The sequence below is a fragment of the Danio rerio genome, chromosome 23 (assembly GCF_049306965.1).
Source record: "Danio rerio strain Tuebingen ecotype United States chromosome 23, GRCz12tu, whole genome shotgun sequence".
Lineage (NCBI taxonomy): Eukaryota > Metazoa > Chordata > Actinopteri > Cypriniformes > Danionidae > Danio > Danio rerio.
Window position 1 is genome coordinate 40,797,501 of NC_133198.1, and position 7,500 is coordinate 40,805,000.

The 7,500-nt window shown below is 32.9% G+C and overlaps 1 protein-coding gene across 6 annotated transcripts in view; it reads left to right on the forward strand.

Annotated features, from left to right (window-relative positions):
- Nucleotides 1–7,500, forward strand: part of plekhg5b (pleckstrin homology domain containing, family G (with RhoGef domain) member 5b) — a 147,871-nt gene that overhangs the window by 35,217 nt on the left and 105,154 nt on the right. For 2 of the 6 annotated variants that reach the window (XR_012398685.1, XM_068216937.2), the window contains exon 1: nt 2,491–2,574. The exons of the other annotated variants lie outside the window; for them this stretch is intronic. The gene's annotated coding sequence lies outside the window, so the exon portion shown is untranslated. Of the gene's footprint in view, nt 1–2,490; nt 2,575–7,500 lie in introns of those variants that run through there. 6 annotated transcript variants of the gene reach the window in all.

The window sequence follows — 7,500 nt, forward strand, 5'->3', positions numbered from 1 at the left end:
ATGCTTTTAACCCTCGTGTCGTGTCGACATCCCGCTTCTTACTTTAGTGTTCCTGGTCAAAATTGACCGGTTTGTTTTAACTGCTCTTAAAAAAATTTTCACCACTAAATTTTTATTCAACATTCTTTAGCTGTGACCAAAAAAAATTTAATTTTAATCAATCTGAATGATTTATCAACCAACAAACCACACACAAAAAAAAAACGTTATACTTTCCTGTGTACTGAAAAATTGTTATCAAACTATTTCATAACTGTAACAAGAGGTAATTCAATCATATCTCAATAGTAAAACAGCTATCATAACATTATTTATCAATATGTGGCTCTTTTTAGATTCTCGGAAAATTAAGAATGTGAAACAGAAAACACACTGGCACCATTGCTTTTGTTTACATCCCTCAAAATGGTCTATGTTAGTAGACTAATGTGACTACGAGTGAATGAGGGCATGAATGCTGAGTATGGACACAGAACTAGCACTAATATTTTGGTCATTTTTGAGTAATTAGGTAATGGTTTAATCCAATAAAATAATTGACGCTAAGGCAAGCTAAAAGTTTTCCTGCAAGACCCAAAGATTTGCGAAATGGAGATTGGAAGAAAGAAAGAAAGAAAGAAAGAAAGAAAGAAAGAAAGAAAGAAAGAAAGAAAGAAAGAAAGAAAGAAAGAAAGAAAGAAAGAAAGAAAGAAAGAAAGAAAGAAAGAAAGAAAGAAAGAAAGAAAGAAAGAAAGAAAGAAAGAAAGAAGTATGAATTGAACTTAAACGATTTAGCCACTAAACTGACAAAACGTAAAATAGTTATGTTTCTTTATGAGATCAGGCTGGACGATCGACACAAGCATGTAAAAGTGATGTGTACCTGCAAAAGACATTGTTCAGTCTCAAATGCGTGAGTGAGTGAGTTGGGGTGGTGGGTATGGGAATGATTTCTGTCTGTTGACCCATTTATTTCCTATGGCGGTCACTTTTGACCTGGAACACCTCAGGTGTAAAAAGGTTGATTAAAACACTTTAAATTCAATGAAAAAGGTGCTTATGTGTTCAAGTGCATAGTGTAGAGGATATAATGAGGATATAATAACAATTGGATGTAAAACGCAATATTTATGGGTGTTTTAAGTTGTAAATCAGTCAGATTTGACCAGAACACGACAGGAAGGTTAAATGATGATTCATGTTTTAATATGGAAATTATTCATAAAATCACTTTGTCTTTCCATTAATATTTATTTTCATAGACATTGTAATAAAGAAAGAGTTGTCCAACACTTATGTACCTTTTAAATGAGAACAATTGTGTACCTTCATTTTAATTGTACCATAAATGTACAGAACAGCACCATAAAGAGGTCTTTTCTGTACCATATAGGGTACAACATATACAAAGGTACAAAACTGTTCTTTCAGAAACATTATTTGTACCACCGTGCACCTTTTTTTTCTTAGAGTGTATTAGCAAAATAATATATTGTAAAAAAAAAATTACTCTTGTAAAATAATGCATTTTCCTGTTTTTATAAATTTTGAAATGTAATATTTTCCTGTGATTAATTTATAGCTGCACTTTTCAGCATCATTACAGTCACATCACATGATCCCTTCAGAAAACTTATTTGTTATTTATGATCAATTGAAGTTCTTGCTCAATAGAAGTATTTGCAAAAGCTCAGTTCCACATACTGTACTCACTGGACACTTTATTAGGTACAGTACACCTTACCAGTATTACGTTGGACCTCTTTTGCCTTCAGAACTGCCTTAATCCTCCATGGCATGGATTTAACAAGGTACTGGAAATATTCCTTAGAGATTTTGGTCCATATTGACAATAACATTACGCAGTTGCTGCAGATTTGTCGGCTGCACATCCATGTTGCTAGTCTCCCATTTCACCACATCCCAAATATGCTCTATTGGATTGCTGTCTGGTGACTGTGGAGGCCATTTGAGTACAGTGAACTCATTGTCATAATCAGGAAACAAGTCTGAGATGATTGACGCTATATGAAATGGAGTGTTATCCTGCTGGAAGTAGCCATTAGAAGATGAGTACACTATGGTCTAAAAGGGATAGACATGGTCAGCAATAATACTCGGGTTGGCTGGTACTAATGGGCTCAAAGTTTGCCAAGAAAATATCCCCCACACCCATACACCACCAGCATCAGCCTGAACTGTTGATACAAGGCAGGATGGATTCATGCTTTCATGTTGTTGACGCTAAATTCTGATCCTACCATACAAATGTCGCAGCAGAAATTGAGATTCATCAGACCAGGTAATGTTTTTCCAATCTTCTTTTGTCCAATTTTGGTGAGCCTGTGCGAATTTACCCACTGCCACCTCACGTATCCATCTCTCCTCTACCCCTAAATATACACGTTCGAAAGTCTTCATTTTAAATTCCTTACACAATAAAACCAAATGTGTCAAAAAAGCAGCATGACAGGTTTCTGTAGTAACACACACTGAACTCTATGTGGCGGCAGAGACTCTTTACATCGCCTACGTGTGTCTGAATGAGAAACAGAAAACCTGACGACGTACTATTACTGCTGTTTTCTTCCTGAGGTAAAACTAAAAAACAATTTTATACTCTGTCATTAGTAAGTGTTGCTGCCTTTAATTGTGCAACTTGTAGAGGTGAGGCTTTCCTGTTAGGTCCTGTAAGAGCGCGAGGTTGATGACAAACAGCAGTGTAAATATCTGAATCACCCTCTGCCTCATTTTGTGCTGCAAACCCAGTCAAGCTAATGGATTGTTTTTATTTATGGTTTGGTGTTAGAGTGGTGCTGACAAGACTAGGTTAAGTGCATGTCTTGGTGTTTCTGGAGTTGAATTTTGAGAGGGACTGCTTTTAAGCAGTTGTGAAAATGCTGTGGTGTGGCGTTTGTGCAACCTATTATTATAAATCTGTCATTTAAGTAATTATAGTAAGTCTTAAAGATTAGCTGTCAGAGATATAACCTGACGTATTGTATGGCACAGACTCAAAATCAGGTTTTGAGTGTGTGTTGAATATGTTTTACTTAACTAATATATTAAAATGGTAACACTTTAGTTCATGTACAAATTCACCCAATGTCATTTCCAGCTTATGAGTATTTATTAAGTATGATTTTTTTTCCTACACTATACATGACAAAAGTCTTGTTACATATCCAAGTTTTAGAAACAATAAATAATAACTTGACTTCTAGTTGATCATTTGGTATCAGAGGTGGCTTATATGAAAGGCAAAGGCCTCTAGATTACACTTATATGGATAAAATGTGATCATGCCTTTATTTTTTAAATATTTAGTTAGGACAGTAAGGTCTGACTTTGCTCAGACAAAAGTCTCATCACTGAACAGAAATAATGTCCAGTATAGAATAGAAAGTCTGCAGTGGAAAACGAATTAACATTGTGTATGACTCCCATGAGCTTGGAGGACTGCATCCATTCATCTCTGCAATCACTCAAATAACTTATTAATAAAGTCATCTGGAATGGCAAAGAAAGCGTTCTAAAATTATCAAAGAGTTTTGATGTTTCACTATAATAGTCTTTGCTGCTGTACCATGGCTGTAGCAGGCACAATGATTTATTTTACCGGAATGAGAGTATAGTCCTTAGACAGAAAGAATTATTGAAACTCTTTGGTCATTTTTAAGTGATATGGTTTAATGCAACAGGGATACTCATCGGAGCGATCAAGCACTATCAGGGTGTCTGTCGGGTCTTTAAAAGTCTTAAAATGTCTTAAATTTCAAAACTATTTTAGCCCCTAAAGTCTTAAATTCACTGAAATATTGTCTTGTTTGTCATAAATCATTTTTGTTTTAGATATTTTTTATTGATTTTCAGTTTTTCAAATGAGAAAGAACAAAACAAACCCCAGACCGATATCAATCCAACAGTGGCATAGCACCAAAAATTAACAAATATACAATTGTACATGTAGATTTAAATACAAATACAAAGAAACAATAATAATAATAATAACAATAATTAAAAATAAAAAACAAAAAAATGTAATAAATACATTTTACAAACATATAACCATACATACCATATGTACAGCAAAATCTAATTATTTGAGATTTTTCACATAATTTTGAAAGGTTGCCACACCTTAAAAAATTCCCCTCCGAGTCTCTTAATGAAAACTTGAATTTTTCCAAATAAAGACAAGACATAGTTTCTCCTAAGTCATTTTTAGCAGGTCCTAATTTTTCTTTGTTTATGTAAAGCTACCCAATCAATTCAAAGCATCTAAACACTATTAATGCAAAACTTTTAGCAAATCTCTATTTATAACTAATATTATAAGAGTCTGTTGTGCATACATCTAGTTTTTAAAGTTTTTTATTTGAGTTATGTTGAAAAAATAGAATGTATAAAACTAGGGTTTGCTTGTTTTGACACATTATTTAAAATATGTGGCTAAGAAATAATTAATTAATTAATAGGTTTTTTAATAGGACAGGTAAAAATATTTTTTTTTATGCTAGGCTATTTAAATCTGTTGTATTTAGCACTATACAATTCTTAAAAATTTCTTTCTTGGTGGCCTTAAAAAGTCTTACATTTGACTTGATTACTTGAAACCCTGATTACTTTGCTACAGCAATCCACATGTAAAGATTTTAGGGGATTTTAGATGTTTTTTCGCATTAAATACCACCAAGCATCCCTTACCACTTAAGAAGTGTATGTCTACTTTACAACTATTGTCAAAAGTACGAGAGAACATTGTTCATATTCCTTAAACATAGTGGCGGTGCCCTTGTTTGGCTAACAATAGAAACTGCATGTCATCTGGTGGTCATCTTTGGTACTGCAGCCAAACAAAACCTTACTGAAAGCTCATATTTTTGAGATATCAACTTTAAATTTGGAATATAATTTGTTCAGATTTTTAGCTTTGATTTTGTGTAAATTTTAGGCTAAAACGGGTTTTGCAAAGGACATTTTTAAAAAACATAATAAAATATACATTATGCATCCATAACTTTTGTTTTGTCTAACGTTTTGAACTTTTCACTTCAGCTGCAATCAGACATGCATGTTTTATAAAATAAGACCAAACTTAAATATACACACCAAAGTATTGATAACTGGCTTTCAATTCCGTATTTTGTGTTTTCTATTTATTTACGGTTGTGAATTGCATTATGGGATGTTGATTTCCGCTCTGTCAACTTCTGATGTTGAAGATTCAACTCTACAATTTAACAAATTGACTTATATTGACATTTTAGTATGAAATAGTATAATGTTAAGAAATAATATATAGTGAAATAAGTCTATAAAACAACAGAAAATGTACTGGCAGTTTAGTACAAAGTTTTTGTACCATAATTTACACAAACCCAGACAATATATCACTTTAAACTATTAAAAATGTAAATAAAAGTCACGTGTTTAAAACTTTTCAAGGTTAAAAGTTGCTGGAAGAAAGATTAAAGTCCTAATGCAATTCAAAAGCATATATAAATGTGGGAAAAATAAAAAGATGAATCACAAAATACAGAAAACTGCTAATTTACAGATATTTTTACTGTAGGAGAGCAGTGAAGGAGCGTATTTCTTTGAGCTTTCCTTTTAAACAGTAGTATCTGATATTAGTAAGTGTGTAACGGGCCTCTGGAGTCTACAGCTTGTATCTTCAGATGTGGGATTTTGTGTTTCCAGTGCAAACGGGCCAGTCTGAGCGTGTGCTTCATCACTCAGAGCTAATTACCTCTATTCACTGTTCAGTGGCCGACAGGACTAGACAAGGTGCGGATCATCAGGGAAAGAAATCCACCCCGCCAAAGACAAACAGCTGAAGAGATCAGATAACGGCCCTCACTTTCTCTATAACACCTCATCCTGTCCTAATGAATCCTCCCGCTCATCCGTCAATCTTCAGGGAAAGCCTCACTTTCCAGATAAATTCAGGGTTTTTTCTGGTTCCTGGTTCCACTATTAATCTCCGAGCTGCCGAGCGATGAAACACATGCATCTCATTTGGCCGTCGCTTCTCATTTACGTCTGCTTTTTTCCAGTTATGGAACTAACAGTTAAATGGTTTGATTTTTCATTACATAAGCAATGCATAAGTTAGTTTAGACGGTGACAAGCAGTTCATGAACACTCTATAGCTTCTTTTTTCATTGTACACTACCTTACAAAAGTTTTAGAAACAAGAAATAATAACTTGACTACTAGTTGATCATTTGGTATCGGAAGTGGCTTATATGAAAGGCAAAGGCCTTTAGATTATGCTTATTTTACCAAAATAAAATATGGTCATGCCTTGATTTTTAAATATTTAATTAGGACAGTAAGGTCTGACTTTTTGTCTTTTCACTTATTAATGATATTCAGTATAGAATATAAAGTCATGATGCAGTGGGAAAAGAATGAATATTGTGTATGACTCTCATGAGCTTGGAGGACTGCATCCATACATCTCTGCAATGACTCAGATAACTTATTTAAAAAAGTCATCTGGAATGGCAAAGAAAGCGTTCTTGCAGGACTCCCAGAGTTCATCAAGATTAATTAGGACTTTTGTCAGGTAGGGTATATGTTATTGGTACAGTAGGCATGCAGAAATTTAGTTTTTTTAGCCTATCATTGCATCTATGTATTTACTTGGGTAAATGTGTATAAATATATATTTTTGTTCAGTTTTTATATTAATTTCAGTAGCATTAATGAATAATATGTCAGTGTTTATAGGATTTATTGACAATACAGTTTGTAAAGTAATATTTTTCTGTCTTTAAGTAGCTCTTTTTTATGAGAGGCTCTAATTGGTTTTGCATTGTAAACCTTAAATAAAATAAGTTTTTATTTATTTATTTATTTTATTTTATTTTTTTTATACATGTTTAAGGTTTTTTGTTACTCTCAAAATAATTCATACACAATGCATATACATCTGCAGATGTTTTTTGCAGATGTTTTCACCTTTTTAAAGGGTTAGTTAGTTCACCCCAAAATTAAAATGACCTCATTTATTCTCCCTCATGTGGTTTTAAACATTCATGATTTTCGTTCTTCTGTTGAACACAAAAGAAGATATTTTGAAGAATGTTGGTTTTTAGAAATATTTTCTTTTGTGCTCAACAGAAGAAAGAATTTTGAAAACGTTTTGAACAAGTGAAGGGCGAATAAAAGATAAATGATTTTCATTTTTTGGTGAACTACCTGTTTAAACAGAAGGCTGAAATGGATGACACTTGTCTGTAATCAGACTGGTTGAGTTTTTTAATTCAATAATTTCTCCCAACTCAAGAAAGACTGATTTAGTATTTTAGTACTTTAGTAAAACAAACAAACAAAAAATGTTGAATCATTTGAATGAATCATTTGTCCTATTTCATAAAATCAATCACTTCACCATTTAACTTAAGGGCACATGAATGTATTATCTAATTACTGACAGAAGAGAAGTATTTAATGATATAGTGGTGGAATGTTTTGACACATTTGGCTGCTGAATTTTGTTGCATAAAATAG